At 32.8% G+C, this 24,176-nt stretch overlaps 1 protein-coding gene across 1 annotated transcript in view; it reads left to right on the forward strand.

Annotated features, from left to right (window-relative positions):
• Positions 1-1,549: 1,549 nt before the first annotated feature.
• The window catches only part of LOC129231217 (tissue inhibitor of metalloproteinase-like), an 86,056-nt gene continuing 63,429 nt past the window's right edge, over positions 1,550-24,176 (forward strand). Inside the window, exons 1-2 of the mRNA XM_054865473.1 lie at positions 1,550-1,641; positions 20,464-20,522. The gene's annotated coding sequence lies outside the window, so the exon portion shown is untranslated. The remainder of the gene's footprint in view (positions 1,642-20,463; positions 20,523-24,176) is intronic.

Here is a 24,176-nt window from a genome sequence, read left to right on the forward strand (position 1 = left end):
TAACGAATCCGCCCTCCATAGTGCGTTCAAAAGGATTATTGAATTTCTAAAAAATAAAAATATCAGCGTGCTCAAAATGTCCGTAGCGAAAACAAGGGATCTTCGGCGGAAGGCTGCCCATTAGTGCCCTGTGACGTAAGCTCGTGACGTTTCAGAAGAGCGCACTTTTGCGCGTGGAATTTTAAAAATCAATCACGGTGTTTTAAAATTCGGCGATGGTGAATTTTTTAGTTTTGAGGGTCAACTAGCAATATCCAATAGTCAAAATATGAACATTTAATAGGTTACAACTTCCCTATTGAAAGTGCGGCCCGTGGGTAAAAAAAATGCTTTTGGCACCCGTGTTTTGGTGCATGAGATGAACTCATTTCTAAAGGGAAAAAAAAAAGAAAATGTATGACCAATTAGCGAATTTTTGTTCAAGGGATATGACCTATCCATCTTTTAATAAGACCGGTCCTCTAGATTAGTCAACATGATTCCGTTGCTAACTCCCGCTCTCGTTTTCAAGTCGAAGAAAATGCGCGCGTCAACCATATGTTTGGAACAGCTGTTTAACTCATCACAGATGCAACATTCTCAAATGACGATCGACTCTCGATAACGGAACCAGCTTTACCTTATTACACCAAACAAGCGGTGAGTGCGTAACTTAGATAAGCGACAAGATTTTTCAACGAGTAGTGGGTTTAAATTTCCGTTCGCTTTTGGGCGGGGAGTTTTCGATCGGGAAAAAATACAGAAAAACGTCGTTTTTTCTTCTTTTGAGGACAACGAAGTATAACTGAAAACGACGTACAATCGAAACATTATTAAATAACTTTTATTTTTAATGAAGTTTATGAAAATATGAGTTTTAAGGTTTCAATAAAGTTTTTTTTTTGTAATTAATAAAAATTATTCTGTAATAGTTTAACAGTGCAACCATTACTTGAATGTTTGAGTTAAACATACAAAATACCTTGCACATCTCTAGTATTTTTTTAATCATATCCAGGGCTCGTTTAAGGCCCTGGGGGGTGGGCCTAGGGGACTAGAGGGGGTGGGCCTTTTCGGGTGACCCTAGTCCGAGCACTTTTTCAGGGGCCCCTGTCGTCAAACTTCTCAATTTTAGCCATTGGCAAAAACAATATGAGCCATTTGGGGGCCCCTAAACCATGGCCTAGTTGGTCTATTCAATAATCAGGTCCTGATTAGCACGATATAACGAGGGGTACCGCGTGAACAGATGAAAAATAAATTCTAGTTGAATAAAAATGAAGATAAAATCTGTTGATCAGGAACCTCCTTATTTGGCATCTTTAAGATTTTCATAAACTCAAAATATTTTCCATCATCTGCCAACGTCTGCTAAAATCGCGACACTTCATTTATGAATGACGTACGATCGAGGCGCGTTTGTTTTTATGTCCAGATGAGAAGCCACTCCGCGCTTTTGGCGAGCCTCTTGGCGCGGAATCCAACTCATCTGGATGAATCCCTCCGAGCCGCATTCAACCATTCAACAATTCGTGCTCCGGTCGCATCACTGAGACGGGATTTTGGAGCCGGAGTATTCGTGCCGTGTTAGGAGAAGTCTGCGCGATTGACATACGTCGTGTTATTTGGAGGGATTAATTTGGACTACGTTTCATACATCAGGTTTGAATTTAATTGAATTTTTAAATAAAATGCCCTTTTTATATTAATAATGTGCCGTAAAATGTATTTACATGCGATCGCACTTTTACATCGAGACTTGAATAACATATCATGAGCGAATGCAATTTTTCACTTATATTGACACTAACCCATGTACTAAATGACAAAAAAAATGCACTAAATTGTTGACAGGTTATATTTTAAAAAGCCTCGACTACCATAACACTTGTAAATCAACCTACCGGTATTTTCTAAAATGCAAATTTAAAGTATATTGTGTGTGTATTTTGAAACTTGAAAATCAATATTTGGTAGTTTGTTCTCAGACCAATTTAAAAAAATCGTGTTATTCTTATGATTTTTATTTATTATTAGTTAAAATTATTATTTTCGATTTTGTTTTGAGAAGCTTAGAAAATATTCAGCTTTAAGTTGCAACATATACCAAGTTCTTAAAACAATTCTATATATTTAATGATATCAAATGCATATATAACTACGCTCAATATTTACTTCCAAAATAGTTATTTCTAGATTACTTTAATTTGTAACTATCGCATCGTAACCGTCTAAATTCTGCATTGATAAAAGCATTTTACTAAAACGATTTAAAAATAAAATGTAGTTTTATGCATAGTAATCACAAGAGTTTTTTTTTTTTTTTTTTCAAAAAAATTATTACTCATTCCGAAAAGTAATCACGTACGTTTTCGGTAGTTAATTACGCTATATACTTCCAAACATGAGGCAAACTCATAGAATTTAAATGTTTGATAAGATTTGACGTAAAGTATAACACAGCATTGATATTATACATCTCTAAAAGCAATTAATTATGTGAGGTGGGGATAAAACAGATTTTATGTCATGTAAGAAAGACGTATTAGTCAGCGTACATTGAATATGGACTGTTGTCATCAGTTTCAGATGAATCGTATATTCAAATAAGTTTTGTAGTCATTAGGACCTTATTTAAAGATCCATGTAATAGTAAAAATATTTGTTCAGAAAAATGAACATTCGTCATGGATTAGAGCAATATCATAGTACACATTTTTTAAACAACAATTGGCAAAATGCAGTGCTAATCCTCTTTTAACGGTGATAATGGAGATATATCTACTTCAAATCAGAAATAATTTAAGGAGATATCTTCATACTTAAATATAACTTGAAAAACATCATCGATTATTCGAAACTAATTTTAAGAATATGATGGATGTCTTCTAGGAGCATTGGTGACTTCCGAAGGCTCAGAATGTGTTTTGAATTTCCAAGTTCCTTCTTCGCGCGTCGTGTTTGTAAATAGAAATGTGTTCCCCTTTCTGTGCGGTGGAGCGATTCGCTGCTTGAAAAATAATCAGTGTTTATTTTGGTTCAACCTTAAATCGTAGATGAACGTGTTTTTAAGTTAGGCATCGCCGTTAATGATGTACGGTGTCATAACTGTTCGAACGATATTTCTTTATTGTTTAAGGGTTTACAGTACCTCAAAAATGATGAAACGACCAAAAAAAAATTTTTTTATTGCTTATTTCTAAACAAAAAACTATTCTGAACACAGGGGAAAAGTTTAAATGCTTTAGTTCAAATATTTAAAAAGTTATGAGTGGTTTTAGGCCATGCTCCCTATGTGTTCTTATGTAAAAGAAAAACTTCAAATTGCTTTTTCTCGATGATGTTTTTTTTGTGTTTCCATGTCATGAGAATCCCTAAGGATTTTTTTCTATTAAAGATACAGCTTTAAAGTAATACTTTTTGCAATTGGAATAACATATTTGACAAAACTGTGTATTAGATAAGCATTTTATAAATGACTCTAATGTTTAGAGCATGTTTAACCTTTAAAAACCAAATTTTTATTAAAAAAAAACTTTGATTTTTTACATAATTAATCACAGAACATTTTCGAATGAACTCATAAGCAAATGAATGCACAGATTTTCAGAGATGATTATAGTGATCGTTTTGCAAAAAACGTTTTTTAAATTAGTGCAAAAATAAAAACGCCTTAGGGATTTTAAAAAGTTGAATTTTTCCTCAATTTTTTGAATTTTCAAAAAAAGTAGGCAATATTTTTAAATTTTGAAAATAAATGATTAATTACGAAATAAGTATGCATGTTATGGTTTCAAAGAAATATAAAATTTATATAAATTAAAAGAAATTGCTTGAAAGGTACTGTGAACCCTTAAATAAATCGTTTTACGGGTCGTTTTCGTTGCTTGCAGTTAGGTTGGTTATTGTAAAAGAAGGTTTCTTTCAAAGTTTTTTTCTCAAACTAATAAATTTTAACAAATTTTTGTTTTCAATCATTGATGTCATTACAATCGCTATATGAATAGCCGTTAGCCATTTAGAGGGAAAGTTTTCAATCCCGGATCGGTAAAAATAAATTGGTTTTGCAGCAAAATATCTGGAGACGGCATTTTGGATGTCAGGCGTAGTTTCAAGTTTTTGCCGCTTTTTTGTTAACATTCGCAAGAATACAATATCCCAACTCAGCATGCTTTATTCCGGTTGCTATGCGCCAAAAAATTCGAAATTAAAATGCTCTCCAGAATTCCACTCCAGAAATGTTTTTCCGAAACAAATTTATTTTTCATCAAGCCAGGATGGAAAATTTTTACAGTAAATGACAAAAGTTTCTTGCTAACGAATGTAATTGATTGAAAATAAAATTCGTTTGTAAAAAAAAAAAAAAAAAAAAAAACATATTATTTCTTAAAAAAATTTTGTTCTGCCTTTGAATCACAGATAATTGTAGTTTGTATTTTGAAGCAATGTAATTTAAATTTAAATTGCGTTTTGTAACATTTCGGCAGCTTTATATGTTATTTGTTTATATTTTTCACTTCCTAATCGTACATTTTTGAGATTTTAAAATATTGTTGTTTTAAATGCGGATTACTTCAAGCCTTGTTTTTGAAGATTATTTAGAATTTTCATTCATTTATTAATGTTTATTTCTTTTCTCTTCGTTCTTACTTTGTGATTGGCTTTTTTTTCTAATAAAGTGTTCTGCTTTGTTGCACAATGTTCAAAACGGTTTTTTAAACCCATTTGTTTTATTCGAAAAAGTGGAAAATTCCCACTACTTCAAACTCACGGATTGAAACAGCGTGAGATTTGTTGAAAAAATATTTTTGCACTGAAACCTGAAATTTCAATGAATTTCCTTTATTCAATGATAATTCTCAAGGACTAACGAGTTTAACTACAAAATGAGCGTAAGATTTGAATATAACGCTTACACATAGCGATTTGTATGTGTTACCGAGAAAAATCTTACGTCACCTGAATTTTTCCTCGGGTGTCGCACATTATATTTTAATTGCGTTACTTTTATGACGTGCTTTAGAATTAGAGTGGAAGAAGTCATTCTAAAATAGTTTTGAGTCATTGAAGGACTTGAAAAACATTAGGCAGTAGTTTTGGTTAGTGGACGGTTTTTCGCACCATTGTTACACTTAGAAAGGAACTAAAGAGCAACTCAAACCCACGCTTAACTCAATTCGAAATTTTTTTGATTAATACTACTGTCATTCTGAACCCGTCCATACAATAATCACGTTCTTCAAAAGAATCTGTCAATAAACCTGATATTTTGATATTGTTTTACTACTGACAATTCCATTAAGATCAATTGTTTTAAACCGGATTAATACTAATGTACAAGGTCCGACAAACTCAGGACGCCAGGTCACCCGGGCGACTAAAAATGTTAAGGCGACTAATTATTTTAGAACCGGGGAAAAATATTTAATTTCTGAAAAATAGTTTATCTAGAACCTAAAAATGTTTTCTGGCTCAGAAATTCTACATTTTTATTGGACTGCTTATGTAATACTTTTGCATAGTATTAAAGAAAAGAACATACTTGGTTCCCAAAGGTCTTCCGAAAGCATTGTCACACCCCTTTTATTTACATCCCCCACAAGAGAGATCTCCTTCCAAAAATAAAAAACTCAAAAACCACTAAAGCAACAAAGTTTTTCTTTGGCTGTAGGGGGAGGGAGGGATCTTCCCTACAGCTGACTTTAAAAAACTGGACAGTAAACTTTTAACGTTGTTTTGATATACGATCTTCTCTGAAAAAGCAACATTTTAATTTTTATGAAATAATAACACGAGAAAAATGTCAAACGCACACCTATAAAGTTAATTATTTTTTCTTTAAACACGTGAATCGGTAATCGATCCATTTTATAATTCTTCAGTCGATCGTTAGTTTAGAACTTAACGAGCTGATGCGTGCATCACATGACTTCCTTTTACTCCAATTTAATGTCATTTCCCCATTATTGGCAATTTTAATGTGATTCAATTGTTTTTACTCTCTAAATATCACCAACAATGGCCAAATTTAAACCAAATTATAAAAAAAATCGCCAAGTTGGCAGCAAAACTTGGCGACCAAAAGACTGGCGATAGATTGCCAGTGTCCGACAAATTATAACACCACTTGAGTTTACATCGAAATGAACAATGATTTCCCCCCAAAAAGGGGCAAAAGATCCCCTTAAGAACATCCGAAGGCAACCAAATGGGAAGGTGCACAACTAGACCCCACTAGGAGTCTACGTACCAAATTTCAACTTTCTAGGACGTACTGTTTTTGAGTTATGCGAGATACATACACACATACGCACATACATACGTACGTCACGAGAAAATTCGTTGTAATTAACTCGGGGGTCGTAAAAATGAATGTTTTGGGCGTCTGTACATTCCTAGGCATATCCACGTGTGGTCGGGTCGAAAAAAAAACATTCATTCGGGATCGAGAAAAATGAAAATTAAAACCGATTTTTGAGTGAAATTTTTTTCGCGAATACAATACTTCCTCTTTTGTAAAAGGAAGTAAAAAAGTGAGGGGCGAAGCCCCTTTTTTTTATGTAAGTGTGGGGAAGATGCCCCCTTGTCCCCCGTACGAGTCGCACATGAATGGCGCCGTGACCTTGTTAAAGAGTTAAGAAGCACGTATCGAACATTGAATAACTTGACTCGGGCACTGACTGGCTGTGTAAATGCAAATGAACGGATCTCGTCTCATTATGCACACCATGGTATCCTCAGCTGTGGCATGTCCACCGAAAGTGGTTGATCAGAGGTCAAAGATTTAAATAAAAGGAAGAATGCCACAGAGCTCTTTATGTCTTGTCTATAGAACTTACGTTTTCATTTTAAGTTTCCATCACTAAATATATTTCATTTTTTGGAAGTAGTAAATTTCAAAAAATATCTCGTTTTCTTTCGCAACGAGCCCTACAGGTTTATTTTTAATGTGCTAAAAGAGCTTCATCATTCTTTTGAGTCTAAAGCTCAAACCACTCATTCACCTAAGCGGTTAGATGCTATCGGCTGGTTTGAAACTGAGTTGTGTGTTAGTGGCTCTTTTTTAATGAAAACGTTTTCCTCTATTGCATATGTACAACTTCTGAGTAGTCTCACTAATTTCAGACATATCTAGAGCAGGCTATCCATGGTGCAGGGTACTTTTGCTCTCATTTGGGGTAAATTCAGCTTCAAGAACTTCATTTCTTGCATTTTGTTTAATGAAGTTATTGCGCTTGATTTCGCTTTGTTTTTAAATTTCTTTTTGAGGCAGTGAGCAGTAAAAGTATCTAAATGGACGTTCTAAAGCTTTGAATAAAACGCGTTTAAAGTTCGAATAATAAGTATGCCTTCATTGAATTTTTTTCTGAATCGTTATGTTAAGCAGCAGCTACAATGAATACTAGTACTCTCTCTCTCTCTCTTGTCCCAAAACGGAGGATAAGTTCTCCTACCATTTGTATACTTTAAATTTTTAATTTTGGCTTTCATTTTGGCCGAGTTTTTAATTTTATCACTTGGCTTCTAACTGCCTCATTTTCCCCTTACAAGGCATTTAAAAAGTCTGAGCAGGTATAATATTTTGAGGATAATACAAAACACGTAACAATAAAGTTAGAAATAAAAATATGAGTATCTGAAAAGCACGTATAAAGTAAAATATTTTCTCCACACATAATATACTGTAGCTCCCGACTACTTAGTTCATACAAATACATCGTTTGCTTCAGCTCAATTTGAACTTGTCACATTTTCCTAGTGTAACGCGTGAAGGAATTCAATTCTTTTAAAGCACTCTACTTACAAATCAATGAAAGCAAGGAAAAACTGATAAGATCGGAGATGATCCAGTCGTAAAAATGACGCGTTGAACTCAGCATTACAAAACTGCTAACTAAATCTCAAATGTTAATCTTTACTTTTTCGCCTTGACGATAGCGATCTACGTTTTGGTGAAACATCTATCATAGTACTTCCGCTTAATAGAGAGTAAAGTGCATTTACCTGGCGCTGAATGACATTGTTTAATGAGTCATTAATGCGGTTTTTCAACATTTCAACGATTTTTTTTCGGGCATGTTTATTGGAACCTAATTTTCGTTTTATCACCCGCAATAGAAAAGTGCGTTTCTAATACTACTTTACTTCCGCGAAAGATTACTTCGCGCTCCTGCTCCTGAAGAATTCTTCACAGTTGGTGTTTTATTCCTATTTCTGGTTTTTTTGTATTATTAAATTATTTGTCAGTTGCCATAGCGCACTTTCATAGTGATATCATTTAAAACTATACACGTTTTATGTCTTTCTTTGGGTCATTCCAAGGTCATTGGACTTGATACTGTATGTTTTGCTTTTAATAGTTTTTCTCATACAAAAGAGGAACCTTAAGTTTTAGAGATTTTCTTTTTACTTTCTCTGGCAGTTATAGATAATCTCGATCTGACTGACTCGATTCACCATCTCTTCTTCTCGGCCTTTTAGCAGAAAAATACTTGTTTTTATCTTATAATTTAACGTGGCAGAAAATACTATTTGCTATGTCCAACTAGAATTTTGAATTCGAATAAGTTTTACATTCAGTAAAAACTCAACATCATCATCATCCCAACGTGATCCTCCCCCCACCCGCCTCTTAGCTGAAAATCAGTTAATCCTATTAAATGTTATGTTTGAACCCCTAGGACGATTGAGACATTTTACGCCGCTCTACGATCACGAGTTAACAAAATTTTAGTAATAAAATCGTGTTTCTCACTTTACTAATAGGAGAGGAAAAAAAAAAGAATATTCGCAACGTCTATCACTTTTATTGCGTGTCTCTCTAAAATATTAATTTTGAAAGGTGAAGCTCTCCAATGACGGCACTTTTGCCAGAATGTATTTTTTTTTAAACTTCTGCAAGCACTTTTGATCTTTTAGATATGCATAAATGACAGATAAAAAACTAGGTAAATGATTTGCATCCTCATAAATATTTCACGCGATATCGCGAATTTGGCGTTCATCCAAGTAATGGTGCTACTGAGAATATTTCTTCATTCCTAAAATGTGAGTCATTCCTCTTTAACTCTACTAAAAGATAGCATATGAAGAGAGAAAACCAACTTTACAATTTTTAATATATATATATATATATATATATATATATATATATATATATATGTATGTATGTATGTATGTATGTATGTATGTATGTATGTATGTATGTATGTATGTATGTATGTATGTATGTATGTATGTATGTATGTATGTATATATATATATATATATATATATATATATATATATATATATATATATATATATATATATATATATATATATATATATATGTATGTATATATATATATGTGTATATATATATAAAGAAATGGAGGATTTAATTACTAAAATTCAAAATTTTCACCATAAAGGTTTTTTCATCAAGTTTTTTGAAGAGATATCATCAAATAGTTTGGATGAGCAATCAGAAAAAGGCTTGTATATTTTACATTACTAGAAACAAGGGGGGGGGGGAATTACAATATTGGTGAGTATAAAAGACTGAAATTGTAAACCAATGATATAAAAGGTGTAGTGGAACTTTGGCATGGCTTTTGTTTGACATTATTACACAGCATAGCAACCATGAAATGCTTATTATTTTTTTGTATGCATAGGAAATAGGCATTTGGGCTATGTTTCTACCTTAACTAACCCAATTTCATGTTGATGTCAAATACTGTAATAGAAAATTGGGAATATATTTTTACTCTAATTTTTCACAATGAAGGTAATTTTAATCGCTGGTAGCAACCTCTAAATTTTGTTCGAATTCTCTGAAACTTTTAAGTGGGTGTTTTTTCATCAAAAGGAAGTAATTAAAGGGGTGCCCCATAAGAAATTCCAAAATTTTTCAAAAAGTGCATTATAAGACGCACCCTAATGTATATATATATATATGTATATATATGTATATATATATATGTATATATATATATGTATATATATATGTATATATATATATATATATATATATGTATATAGATATATGTATATATATATATATATGTATATATATATATATGTATATATATATATATATGTATATATATATGTATATATATATATATATATGTATATATATATGTATATATATATATATATATATATATATATATATGTATATATATATGTATATATATATATATGTATATATATATATATATGTATATATATATATATATGTATATATATATATATATATATATGTATATATATATAATGTATAAAATCACTTTCTTAGCCAGCACCCTGTCAGTTTTCAACTTCCCTGCTACCATATTTCACGAATCAAATATTGGAAATACGGCTGGAAAATTTATTCAGACGCATATTCAAGCTTGTGTTACAAATAAAAAGCGTTTTTTCATTCATATAAGCATTTCACAATGCTAATCAAACAATTCAGAATGAAACAATTCGGTCCATTGTCAACAGTCATGGAGACTGGTTAAAGTAGTTGGTGTAGCAGTTAGATGAAACAGGTTTATAGATTTCGTAAATATTAAATGGTTGAATTATTTTGAACTTGAGTGGATATTTTCTTTTCCTAAAAACATATTTTGCAAAAAATGTGTTAAGACTAAAATGAAACAAACGTAACCCAATATTTAGAATTTTCCTTTTCAATAGCACTTTATGCAGTAGATGAGTCACGGGAAATAAAATAGTTTTAAATGAGCATGCGTAAACGTTTGCTAAAATAGCGTCGCAAACGAGAATGTGACAAGAGAAATCATAGCGGAAAATATACCGCTAGTTTCAAATCAAAAGTTCATAAGCATTCATTAACATCACTTAAAGAAACACAATGCAAAATGTTAAAGCAGACGTAAACAACAAAAAACGTGACTATAATTTTCGGTGACCACAACAAAGATTGAACCTCATTCGTGACGCGCCTGCAACATGAGACGGGCATCCATGCGTGGGTTAATCTCTCGGATTATTATGTGAGTGTAAATAAAACGCTTGTTAAAATAAGAGTAAAAGAATAACTAGTTTAACTCAAAATATCCCTTTATATGTCTAATAACGGGCTTAGTGGAAGTGCTCAGTAAGCCTTGACCAATGTATGTGGCAAAGAAGGAAAAATCTGGCTTCTCGCCCAACACGTTGTTATGCGTGTACTTATGATTTTTCAAGACTTTGATTATGTAGTGTTACGGATTGGAATTGCGAGGCAGGATTACTGCTATAGGATCCTTCTTCATCCTTTTCTTGAATCTAACAAGTAGTGTGGATATATAGCCGAATTTTGTATGTCTGTCTCTCATTTAGCTCACTTGTTTTTTTTGTTTTTTTTTCTTACTCATTACAGGCGATTGATTGACCTTCAATTGTTATTCAATCACTCGTTGAGCAATATTTATAAAGAATTTCATTGTGTGTATTTCTGTATATGTATGCTTTTTATCCCCTAGTCTGAGCGGATATCACGATTTTTTAAGTAGTTTTCTAGACACCTTTTTACTAACAAATAGGCGTCGCAAACACATTTCAATATCTAACTACATAAATCAAGATTTGAATTTTGACAGAGAACGGATTTAAAAACAGGTGGTAGTGGACCTTAAATACTCACTGATTAAGTTAGTCACAGATTGAATTTAAACGAGCTAATGTGCGCATCACATGACTTCCTTTTACACCAACTTAATGTTGTTTCCCCATTATAAGCAAATTTTAATGTGATTCAATAGTTTACTCTCTAAATATCACCAACAGTAGTAAATCGAAACCAGATTTAAAAATAAATAAATAATTTAAAAAAATCGCTAAATTTGTCGCCAAGTTGGCGACGAAACTTGGCAACCAAAAAGCTGGCGATATATCGCCAAGTGTCCGCCAAATTATAACCCCACTTGAGTTTGCATCGAAATTACCCCCTTTGGAAACACCCGATTGCAATCAAAAGGGGAGGTGCACAACTAGACCCCGCTGGGAGTCTACGCACCAAATTTCAACTTTCTAGGACATACCGTTCTTGAGTTATGCGACATACATCCACACATATGCACATACGCACATACATACGTACATCATGAGAAAATTCGTTGTAATTAACTCGGGGATTATCAAAATGGATATTTCGGGGGTCTATACGTTCTTAGGCACTTATCCACGTGTGGTCGGGTTGAAAAAAAAAAAAAAAACAACATTCATTCAGTGGTGAGCAAAATGGAAATTAAGGCCGATTTTTGAGTGAATTTTTTTTTTTCGCGACTACAATACTTCCTTTTTTGTAAAAGGGAGTAAAAAAGAATGTCCATATTGTTTTGTGGATTTTTCATATATGTGTGGTCTCACAGGCTTTGCGGTCCTAAAATAAAGAGTAAAAAACTGATTTAATAACCTTGACAGCTGGGTGCAGCACTTTCCCTTTTATTTTCTGTTTTCTGCTGTTGTTTTTTTAATTTTTAATATTCAAAAATACTCAAATTAAAAATTTGAAGTGCCGCAAATATAACCGAGATCTTAAACTCATTTCTAACCTAAATTCATTTTATTTGAAACATAAGAACTGCAAACAACTCATTCACACATAGCTTAGAAAAACTTTTTAAAAACTCTCAGAGGATGTTATTTTGTAGATAAAACTGGATTAAATATTCTTTCAAATGCGTACGCACTCCAGAAGCGTTCCGTTGTATACCCGTGTTCTTCCATTTTATCTCCGTACTTTCTCTTTTTTTTTTTTCTCCCATCCAGATGAAAATAAAAATTTCGCGACCTTCGATATGCCATGCTTTTTGTATCGATTCACCTGTTACACAATCGTTTTCGCTATCCTATTTCATGATTTTCGCTTTCGACGTCGTTTGCATATTATTGCGTTTAAATGTTGTCACCTTTATATTTCCTTGATTTTCTAACGAACTATGCAACATTTTTGACTGTCTTAAATGGAGTTAGCATCTTTAATGGTTGTCTATTTGATATATTCCCAAACATAGAATGTTTTAACGACGATTTATGCTGAATTTTTTTAATCATATATAGAGACAAATGTAAGGAATGGGTTTATTTTTCAAACTTGAATATTTTTTTACAAAAGGCCTAATTGCAAACAAACGCTTTCAATGACTACGTCACAATATTTATTTTAATTAAACTATTTTTTTTTTTTTTTTTTTTTTTGTTCTCAAAACATTCAAACATTTAGTATAAATTTTGTGTTGCGTTAAGTACATTTTTTGTGTGTGTGTGTTGTATTTGCGCATTTTTCAAAATATCCATTACAATGTTCGTTAAGCTTGAGTACGCATTTTAAGTATATTCAAAGTGTGAAATTCAACCACAGTATATTTAAGCAAAGGAACCTTTCACATTATTTTCTTGCGTTGTTAGCTTGGAAACTGCCGCTTTCCTTTCCTTTGCTCCTCTTTTCGTCCACACATTTGACATTTTCATAATTAAAAATCCTATTTGGATGCTTACAAAACTACAGACTTTACTGTAAGCAAATATATAAGCTGTTTATTCTATTCAATAGACACTAAACATATAAAATATTATATTTGTCGCATTTTATATTAAATAGAAAGACATTCTTACAATTATCTTTAACTCTCTCTTTTTTTTTTCACAAAGCTTTGTTTTTTAGATAAATATTAACTTCACCTGCAAAATATAATGTAAGGAAAATGTGATAAAAATGAAGTCATTTCATCACATTTCCCAAGCACGGTAACTTATCTAAATATGTTTGTCTAATGGAACGATCTGTTCAGTGTAATAAATGACGCAACAGTCAGTTGCCAAAGCAGGCTGTTTTATGTCTCGAACTTATCAATTTGAACTTGATTTCGTCCGAAATCCTTCTAAGTCTATAATCACCATCGGGCCTTCTTTTCGATGATGAAAGGCACTTCCTTATAGTAGGGACAGTTCCACTCTAAGATTTCCTTGAAGGTATTTGGGCGGGCGTGAGGAGCTATGTCTCGAAGCACGCCCGACAGACCTGCTCGAAATTCAATATCAGCCAAAATCTAGATGTGGCATTGGATTCAAAATCATTCCTCCTTCTTATTAATTAGTATCTATCCATCTTAGGAGATGGGAAAATAATTAAAGTTGGCTCCCATCATGTTCTGCCTCGAAATCCTTTGAGCAAGGGCGGAGTCCTTGATAAGGAGGAGGCTGTTATCAATTGTTGCAGGTAGGTAAAGTGGACGTTACGGCAAATCTGATGGGATGTCTGACAAATGTAGGTATGCAAAACATTTTTTTTTTCGTTTCTTGAGTCGAAGATGCCTTACATTAAGTATCTAAGGTAAGTAATCGTGACTGAGTAATGGATCAAATGGTGGTCATTTATTGTTGGAGTTGTCTCTTATTATAGTTGTTAGTTTTGAAATGAAAGTCATTGTGATTTTATCATAAATATGTGTCAAAATGTATCCATGGCAGCTTGAATATCCCAGAAGGATTATTTACGATTGGTATTAAACGGAATTGTTTGTTAATGATTCTCTACGAGTACAATAAGCACTGCTTTGTACGAAAAAAGCTTGTCTTTAATTTTTTAATTGCTCATGTAACTGTTAAGCATTTAATTTTCTTAAAATGTTTGATTTAAGAAATGCCTACACTGTTAAAAATTCAGGAAGATTTTCTGGTAATTGTTACTGTAAAATTGCATCGCCGACGCATCGCTGATTTTTACGGTAATTTATACCGGAGAAATAAGCGATCCCAGCGCCAACTGGTTGCTGTGGCCTACCGAGGAAACCGTAAAATTTTACAGTAACATTTGATTTTTACGGTAATAGTTACTGGCAACATGGATGCCAGTAACAATTACCGTAAATTTTCCGAAAAATTTTTAACAGTGTAAACATACAGTGGAGACGAAAAACTATTTACATTTGGTTGGCAAATAAAAACATTACATGCAAACTTCTTGTCATGATATTACTTGGCATGCTCTCTAGTGATTTGGCCGAGCACTGAATATTCGGACAGAATGTAGCTGAATATTCGGTATTTGCATTCCAAAAACAAAAGGCTGCATCACTGTTGATTCTATGCGTCTTGTTCCCTTGTATGTTGTAATGAAATGTCATGCGATATTGTTTGTCCAGAAAACATTACTCTCTTCAAAGCCATAGAAGAAGATTTTGACAGAAAGTAAAATCAGCTATCATTAAAAAAAAATGTATGAATACATGTATGATCAAATGATGTTGTTTGAATAAAAACCACTTAATTTATTTTTAAATACTTTGCTGTTTACACAAAAAAAAAAAAAAAAAAAGCTGTTCCCACTTATTTTTTTCAAAGGAATACTCTTTTGAATAACCTTTGGTGCTTGACTTCATATTTTCTTTCTAAAATAAGCAATATTGTCTAATTTAGGTACAGGTAAAAATATTTGGATTGAGCTAGTTTTGAAATAAATGTCTTTTTTTTTGTTAATTTTCCTTTCTAATTCTTATTAAACGCACGTGATATCTGAATTTAATGCCACGTATTTTCCTGTAAAACCTAAAACACATCTTATTATAATGTTATTGAATCCGTGCGTTTTTATAGTGGCCGTTCAGTAAAAGTTTGGATTGAGTTAATTTTTAAATAAATTATGTTCTGACTGCGGTTTTCAATCTCATTTAGAGAGATTCACTCCAAATAGCTTTGTAGCGTGATTTTATTGGTTGAAAAGTATCAAATTATGAAAGTAAAAATAAAAAAAACTTTCAAAAATTCAATGATTTGAGCTGGTTTACATATTAAATGCTTCAACAAAAGAAAAAAAAAGAGAGATTTTTTTTTTCATGGCGAACACACTTAATTGAGTCTTAGTTTTAGCCCAAATTTAAAACTCAAGTAAAATTTCTGACAAATATCTGTTATATTAAAGTTATGTGTGTCATTGAACAATTTTGACCTTGAAAACAAAAAACTACCATTAGTGGTCATTAGTGTCTGAAAACGGACATTATTATAATGCACCGCAGAAACTATGTTGACAAATGGTGTATTCGTATATGTTCCAGGCATTAATTTTATCTTTGCTTTGTGTAATTAATTAGCAGCTATCAAGAGTTACATCAATTACATATGTCGCGAGATTTTTTCCCTCCGTCTTTGAGACGAGTGACAATTTCTAAAAAGAAATATATCTACCATTGGTGCAGCACAATCATTTATCAAACGAATGCCGTGTTTTCAAAAGAAAAAATAAAAATAACCTTGCATATTCATAAGTATGCCGATGTCCGCTTATTTGTAAGCAATTAATAGTTCATTTATATCTCTGAAAAAAAAAAAAAAAAAAAAAAAACCTGTGCTTTTTGCTTCGCTTCTCTAATTTATTCAAATGAATTATTTATTACATTTTTGTTTGCAAATACGTGTTATGAGATATTTGCGCTTATTAAACGGAATTTCTACGATCCGTTTCGTTCATTTTTAACTATTTGCTATTTCACGTAAACATGACTTCAAACTAAATAAGTGTAGAGCATATTGAAAATCATGCACTAGAGCAGGAAACGGACTAATTTTGGGGAAAAAAAGTCGGAGGCTTTACAATTCCAGGAGTCGGAATGGAAGCTGGCAATTTTCTCACCAAGTCTGTAGCTCTGCCACATAGTCGGAGACGGAGTAGTTGAGGAAGAGTTGGACTGATTTTCGGGTAAAGAAATCGAGAGTCTTTTACCCCGTAATCTTTCCGAAGTTTTTATACTTCAGTAGTCAGTTTTGGGGCCCGTCATTGGTGAAAACTATTCATACGCGAAAATATTCTATGCATTCTGCATATCTAATCGGAACAGAATGTCAATTTAAACTAACAGGGATTTCAAAAAATCAGTAATTCAACGTTATAAAGCACAAAAATTGCAAAATATTGCAGACACGTGTTTCGGTGTTACAAGGAACACCTTTTTCAATGCTAAGAAGTGTGAGCTTCTGGATGAAAAGTCATCCGAGAAAAGCAACACGGTGGAACAGGAGATAGTATAAATATCAAAAAATAGAAATTAAACAAAACAAAAAAGATAAAATGACACCTGGAGGCAAAATTTATTATATAATTCCATCAGGAAAAAAACCGTTAAGTAATAAATTTTCCAAGAAAACCCATAAACAATGCAAAAAGTCCAGCTCACACTTCTTTGCATTGAAAAAGGTGTTCCTTGTAACACCGAAACACGTATCTGCAATATTTTGCAATTTTTGTGCTTTATAACGTTGGATTACTGATTTTTTGAATTTTCAGCACAAAGGTATTTATTCATTATTCATTAACAGGGATTTGTTACTTGAGGTAGAAAAAATGCGGGTTCAAAGACTTCTTCAACGTAAAATAGATGACTTCTTCAACTTAAAATAATCGATTTTTTTACATCGTAATACATTTTCTGATATCGGCTGTGTGGTAAGACGTTGGCCTTCTACGCCGTGGTCCCGGGTTCTGACCTGCAGTGACCAGTCGGTGGACTGTCGAGATGCAGAAATTCGTCATCACCCATGTCGCATAATTATGTAGCATGTAAAAGATCCCTTGGTTTTTCGTTAGGCTCTTAACGCCCTCGGTAAAATTAAATCCCTTGTGCAGTTTTGCCTCAGAAGAAAATTGTCCACAGATACGGGCACTTGGACGTCGAAATTATCTGTGCTATTAACATCCGCGCCTTAATGGTGGTACTTGAAAGTCTGGAAGATAAATAGGGGGGCGGGGTCGCACTAGGCCAGCAAAAGGCTAAACGTCTTACTCAGCCCGCCATTAGAAAGAAAAAAAATATATTTGATGATTTTTTTATGCACATATTTATTTATTTCTTTTGTTTTAATCGTTGAAAAGTAAATTGTATATGAAAGGTACGAAACAAATAGTAACTTTGAAGAAAATTTCTTCTCTTTTTTTTTAACTAAGGTATCTCTAACTAAAAGCGCAAACTTAAATTTACAATTTAAAGGAAATTATAAACCCATTAAAACCCTTTTTCACAATTTCAACACTCATTTTCCTAAATAATGTTTTCCTATTTCTTAGTTAACAAAGAAAATCTTAACCATATTTTAATTTAAGTAAGTTTTCTGGTTGCATGGGATACTAATTGATGTTTTTTCCCATTGAAAATAAAATATATTAAATAATTTTAATTGTGCCTTCAAATTGTAAAAGCTAATTGAATATGTCCTCGTTTTCGAACCCGAAAGAGAGAAATTATATTGACAATACATAAAAAACGCGTTTTAGTACAATGAAAGAGAATTGATACCTAGGTCGGGAACGGGAGTCGAACCCACCACCTCAAAAGCACCATCTGGATCACCGAGGCTACTCAGCCAACGAGGTCTCAAGAACAAGATTTAGTAGGTGTTGTGACGCTCTGTATATCCTACTACTAGTTGGCCAGAGTATGTCCCTACATCAAGCCGTTGCCAGAGTTTACTTTTTGCCATTGTTCAGCTTAATGCAGAAGACACGTACAAGTCCTCTCAGAAGGCATATGTGCCTTGAGTGTGACTTTATTGACCTACCTGACCTTTGTTTCAATCAATAACATGGAGTCAAATAAGAGTGCATTTAAAAGAAAAAAAATAAAGTAAAGAACAGAAAAACCTGTGAGAAAATATCTGCTGGTATGGTTCTAAAATTTAAAATCTATCATTAGCGTGAGTGAATGAAATTTAAAGTTCAAACTGCGCGCATTGATTTTGTTCGTTAAGTTGCATTTAGGTAAAGGATGACAGAGATTTTTTGTTAAACACATGCCCTGTGTAAGCAATGTAAATGATACGGTTTTGATGACACGAAATGTTAATAAACCTCAAAACATGGCACTAAAAAGTTTTCAAATTTTTTAGCATATCTAAATCTATCAATTATTGATGCTGATCTTTAATTATAGGTGGCTAAATCGTGGAGGCTTGTAACAGCTCTTGATGCACTTTCACAGCGAATGCAATGATAGCCATTGTTCAGGAGAGTAACATGATAATCACTTATCATCATCAGATGAGATAAATACAACCTTTACCTAAGATGTTTCTGATGAAATTTTAAGCTAGGTTGATTATTTGCAACGGGTTGGTATCCTTTCACTGATGAAGAAAAAGCCATTCATTTAAGGACTAAGTAGTTGAAATTCGACCACATAATCGCAACCCAAATGCGGTTATAAATCAGTAGGATCTAAAAGATTGCCTCGAGTTATTCTTTTCAGTGATATAATCGGCTCCAGTTCATTTGCTATGATTTTAAGTCGTAATGGACTATTTATCTGGATATCTGCGTCTTAGACTGACGTCTTAGTTCTCATGTGCCCGAGTATGTTTTCGTTTGAAAATGCTTTCGTCATCATTTAACATTTTCTAATTAAATACACGTTACAAAATACGGTTTATAAAGTACAAAGCAAAAAAAAAGTTATTTGTGTACAAAATGTTGCCTAAAATATACAGTTATTTCCAAAAGTTAAGAGTGTGAAGGAAAATACTAATCTTTAAAAGTGAAAAATTTTCCGGCACCTTTGGGATGGCGGTTGGGACTAGGATTGCTCTGGTTTGTTGTAAAAATAATTAAGACATTCGTTGTCCTCGCTCGTTGCGTGATAATTGTTGTTATTTCATACTCATATATACATATATATACATATACACACATACAATACATAAAACAAATAAAAGTAGCAAAGAGATTTAAAAAAAACACACACACACAACTCAAAAATACGCAAAGCAGCAATTACAAAAGTCAAGTATAATTATTGTAAGTAACAAAATTTGAAGAAAAAAAATATTTAAAAAAAAGGGGGGGAGGAATTTACATTAAAAAAATTAAAAACAAAGCCAAAGAAAAAGAAAGGCTGCTTTGAGATTGAACCTAACTATCCATTTGGTGTTGCCTTGTAGTTTTGGTACTTAATACCCATCAGCATTTATCATTGAGATTTCCAATGCTGATGAGTGCAATCTCAAAGCAGCCTTTCTTTTTTTTTTTTTGGCTTTGTTTATATTTTTTTTTAAACTCCACCCCCCTTTTTTAGACGTTTTTTTTTTCAATTATATATATATATATATATATATATATATATATATATATATATATATATATATATATATATATATATAATGCGCGTGTGTGCCGTAGTTTGAAAGGATTTAGGAAAACGGTTTTTGGAACATTGTTGTTGGGAGTAGCGTGCGTATTGTATACGAGATGATTCACGAGTAAAACACGGAATTTTATTATCAGCTGAGGAACTATCAGTTTCACTTCCGGCTTGAAAGTATTTACGAGGCATCCATTAAGAACTAAATACCTCCCGTGAATGGGAAAAAGATTGCGATGAGCAGCGTTCTTACGCAACTCGAGCAATAATAAAAAGCCAGCTGCGTTAATCGGCCAGATCCATTCTCGAAAGCCAATAAACCAAACTCTTTCAGTCGTCTGCCACTTCATTTCACAGCGGCTTCTTTTCTTTTCAGATTCCTACACTCCGCCCGATTTATTCCCCGAGCCTGGATTACTAATTGCGCGCTCACCAGTAAGTACCCATTAATTGCTATCCTAAATGTTTTTCATTTATAAAGACCGTTACTGCTCCAGACAAATTTTAAGCGAAATCGGATTTTCTTTTTACGATGCCTAACAATAGTAAAGGAAATGGGGTGCATGTGAGCTTTCTTTTTCCCATGTCTTATTTTTCAAATTTTTTATTAAATTTCTGAGAGCAAAAACGCCCACATGTTAATAGTTTTTTTCTTAGATTTTTTTTTTTTTTTTTGAGATTTTAATTTTTTTTTTTTTGAAAATTCGATATGTTGTTGTCAGTTTTGACACATGGAACATATCTAGGGCACATATGAACAAGTATAAAAAAAAACAAGACAATCATTATATTTCAAAGGAAAAAAACTCTTTAGTGTATAACAGTTATAGAGCCGCAGATAGCCAAGGCGAACCCATTGTCATTTTGGTCGCCGAGTCCCCCTCCCTCCCCATAAAACTTATATTACTCCAATTCCGAGGCTGACCCCTCCAAGTTCCGGGCCCTAAGTTTCCGACTAGGCTGACATGGCCAAACGTCTTCACTGCACTCCTACCAATAAAGTTGAAGGATTTGCAGCTTGTGTAATCTGAATTTAAAATGTACGGTATTAGGTCAAAAAGAAAGTTTTTTTTTCAGCGGACAGTTAAATTTAAAAGTTTTTACTGTAATGAGACATACTGCTTTCAGATTTCAATAGGAAATAATGTCTTCGGATCGTAAAACAAAATGCTATTGGTGTCATATTGTAATAGATAAAAAAAAATTGCTCTAAAATAGTAATAAAGTGTAACGATTTTGGAATTGTAGTGGGAGCAAAAGCGTTTTTGTTTTCAAACTCTACTAAGAAGTATTGTTGATTTTAAATTTGTAATGGAAAAATTTACTTTACAACGCGACTTTACTTTACGTGACAAAACTTGGCGACCAAAAGACTGGCGATATATCGCCAAGTGTCCGACAAATTATAACACCACTTGAGTTTACATCAAAATTAACAATGATTTCCGCCCAAAAGAGGGCAAAAGACCCTTTTAGAAACACCTGAATGCAACCAAAAGGGGAGGTGCACAACTAGACCCCACTAGGAGTCTACGTACCAAATTTCAACTTTCTAGGACCTACCGTTCTTGAGTTATGCGACATACATACGTACATACAGACGTCACGAGAAAACTCGTTGTAATTAACTCGTGAAACGTCAAAATGGATATTTCGCGCATCTATACGTTCTTAGGTACATATGTACGTGTGGTCGGGTCGAAAAAAAAACTCAACATTCATTTGGGGGTGAGCAAAATGGAAATTAAGGCCGATTTTTGAGTGAAAATTTTTTCGCGAATACAATACTTCCTTTTCGTAAAAGGAAGTAAAAAAGAGAGAATTGTACTAAGAAACGACTTTGAATTTCCTGAGTGCCGAATAACCCCTAAATTAATGTAATGGTTCATTCTTTACCACACACCTTATTTTAGAGAAACGCAATTTTTAAAGTGTAGTTTAAAACAAGTCGTTAGCATTTTCTTAAGTGTTTATATTTGTTTACATACGTAAGAGTACTCTATGTAGCATTATTATTTTAAGGACGTCCGAATCATACCAGCGTTTCTTTTTCTGAAGAATATTTTAAATAACAATCGTTTTATGGATCGCCCGAATAGTTGTTCCTTGCGCAACAACAAACACCATTCTTAAAGGTTCCTCACAAATTTTGCCTTAAACATATTTAACTTTCAGATCGCAGCATATGCATTAAGAATATGAAACTGATTTTAATTCGTATGATACATCAATAAAATACATTTAATAAGTCATACTAACAAAAAAAAAAAAATAATAGAATAACAATCATTCGGAATTGCTACTTAGACATAATTTAGTTGTCAGACATTGTTAATGGTTAAATTTTTATTCATTAGAAGCGAGAGGCTTTGTGTTCGGGCACTTGAAACAAGCCGTGTAAACTGATAAAAATTTCAGTCCGTTTCGTTTAAATCTGTTTTGATAATAAACGTTGCGAAGTACTTCGAATGAACAATACGTGACATTGATTCGCTATCATCGAATATTTGAATATGCAGCGTGAGTTTTCCTTCTTAAGAAAACGAAATGATTCCAAACAATCGTGTTGGACGAAATCTTTGTCAATCCTTTGTTCCCTCCTCCCCATAGACCTCCCGCATTGGAATGCGCTCTAATCATTCACTCGTGCTGTTCAAAGTCACCGCGTGAATTCCAGGCTTATCAGTTTTAATTTCGTGACAGTGACCTAAACCTATCTTCAAGAGCACGAAACTTCTTCTGGGAGAAGTAGCTTCTTTTTAACCTTTTTTTTACCCTTATCACCGTCTTCTGGTGGCATGTCACGAGCTGATAACATCTCAACTGAAAGGCAGGCGCATGTGTCACATAACTAAGTCGCGCTAATCATAAGCACTGCTATTAGCTCCGCTTATCAAACTCCTGTTTTATTTATGCGTCACTTTAATTAAAATGTTCTTGGTTCTAAAAAGTTTTTTAGTCGTGGGAATCAGTGGGCTAGAAATCCGTTAGAAAAAGTAAATAAAGAAAAACATAGGTAAATAATATTATCAGCGGAAGCGAAATTGTCATATGGGTCATTCCAGTAAAAATGGTGAAAATCATGGTCAAGACTTTGGATTTTTTTAAAAAATTAATTTTAGTAATGATCATCAATCAATTTTATTTTTTAAATTGATTCTCTATTTAACTATGTGTAATCAAGTATCAATTGTTTGAACGTTGATTTTTAATAGGTTCGTAACCTTTTCTTTGGAACAAGGAATAGAATATTATGTATCCCAGCTTCAAATTATTAGAGATCAATCATTCGTTTTAAATTGTGTTAAATGCAAAAGAAAAACAATATAAGTTATGAGTTATATTTAAAAGAAAAAAAAAAAAAAACATAATTTGAAAAAAAAAAAAAAAAGATTTTTGGTTTTGAAACTAAAATTGCTTTTTATCAATGTCTGAACATTTTCTGTGTTTAGCGTTATCCGCTGTGTAACAGCCTTTTCGATTATAAAGTGAATAATGATATTAAAGTTGTTTTTTTTTAAATTTAAAGACTAAGTAGTAAAGTAGAGTAAGTTCCGTGCTTAATTACGCTGTTAGAACTACGGGTTGCATAAGACCCTTTTTTTTGGATGAAACGTTGTAGCACCAGTGGCACTTTTTTAAGGATACCATACTGAGCCAAATGACACCCTTAAGGAAGTTCCGCTGGTGCTACAATGTTTTACCCGAAAAGATGCCTTATGCAACCCGCAGTTTTAACAGTGTAGATACTTTGAATTCTATAGCCCGCAAAGTGTGAGTCTAATTATTTTTTTTCTGATAGAAAATTTATACTGTTGAATGTACACTCTGTTACATTTGTGGTAATGATTAAGAAAGGTTTTTGTTTTCTTGAAATTGTAGACAGAATCAGTTTTAAAATTTTTATTTATTTTTTCATTTTATGCTTGTTCTATTACTGTAACTTTTCTTTATGATTAGAACTATTTTTTTAATGCATATGTTGCACGAAATGTTCAAACTTTTTAAAAGCTTCATACATTACTAATGTACAAAGAAATCATTCTTTTTAATACAAATAAACGGAGAATCAATAAAAGATATGCGATT

The sequence above is a fragment of the Uloborus diversus genome, chromosome 10 (genome assembly GCF_026930045.1).
Source record: "Uloborus diversus isolate 005 chromosome 10, Udiv.v.3.1, whole genome shotgun sequence".
Lineage (NCBI taxonomy): Eukaryota > Metazoa > Arthropoda > Arachnida > Araneae > Uloboridae > Uloborus > Uloborus diversus.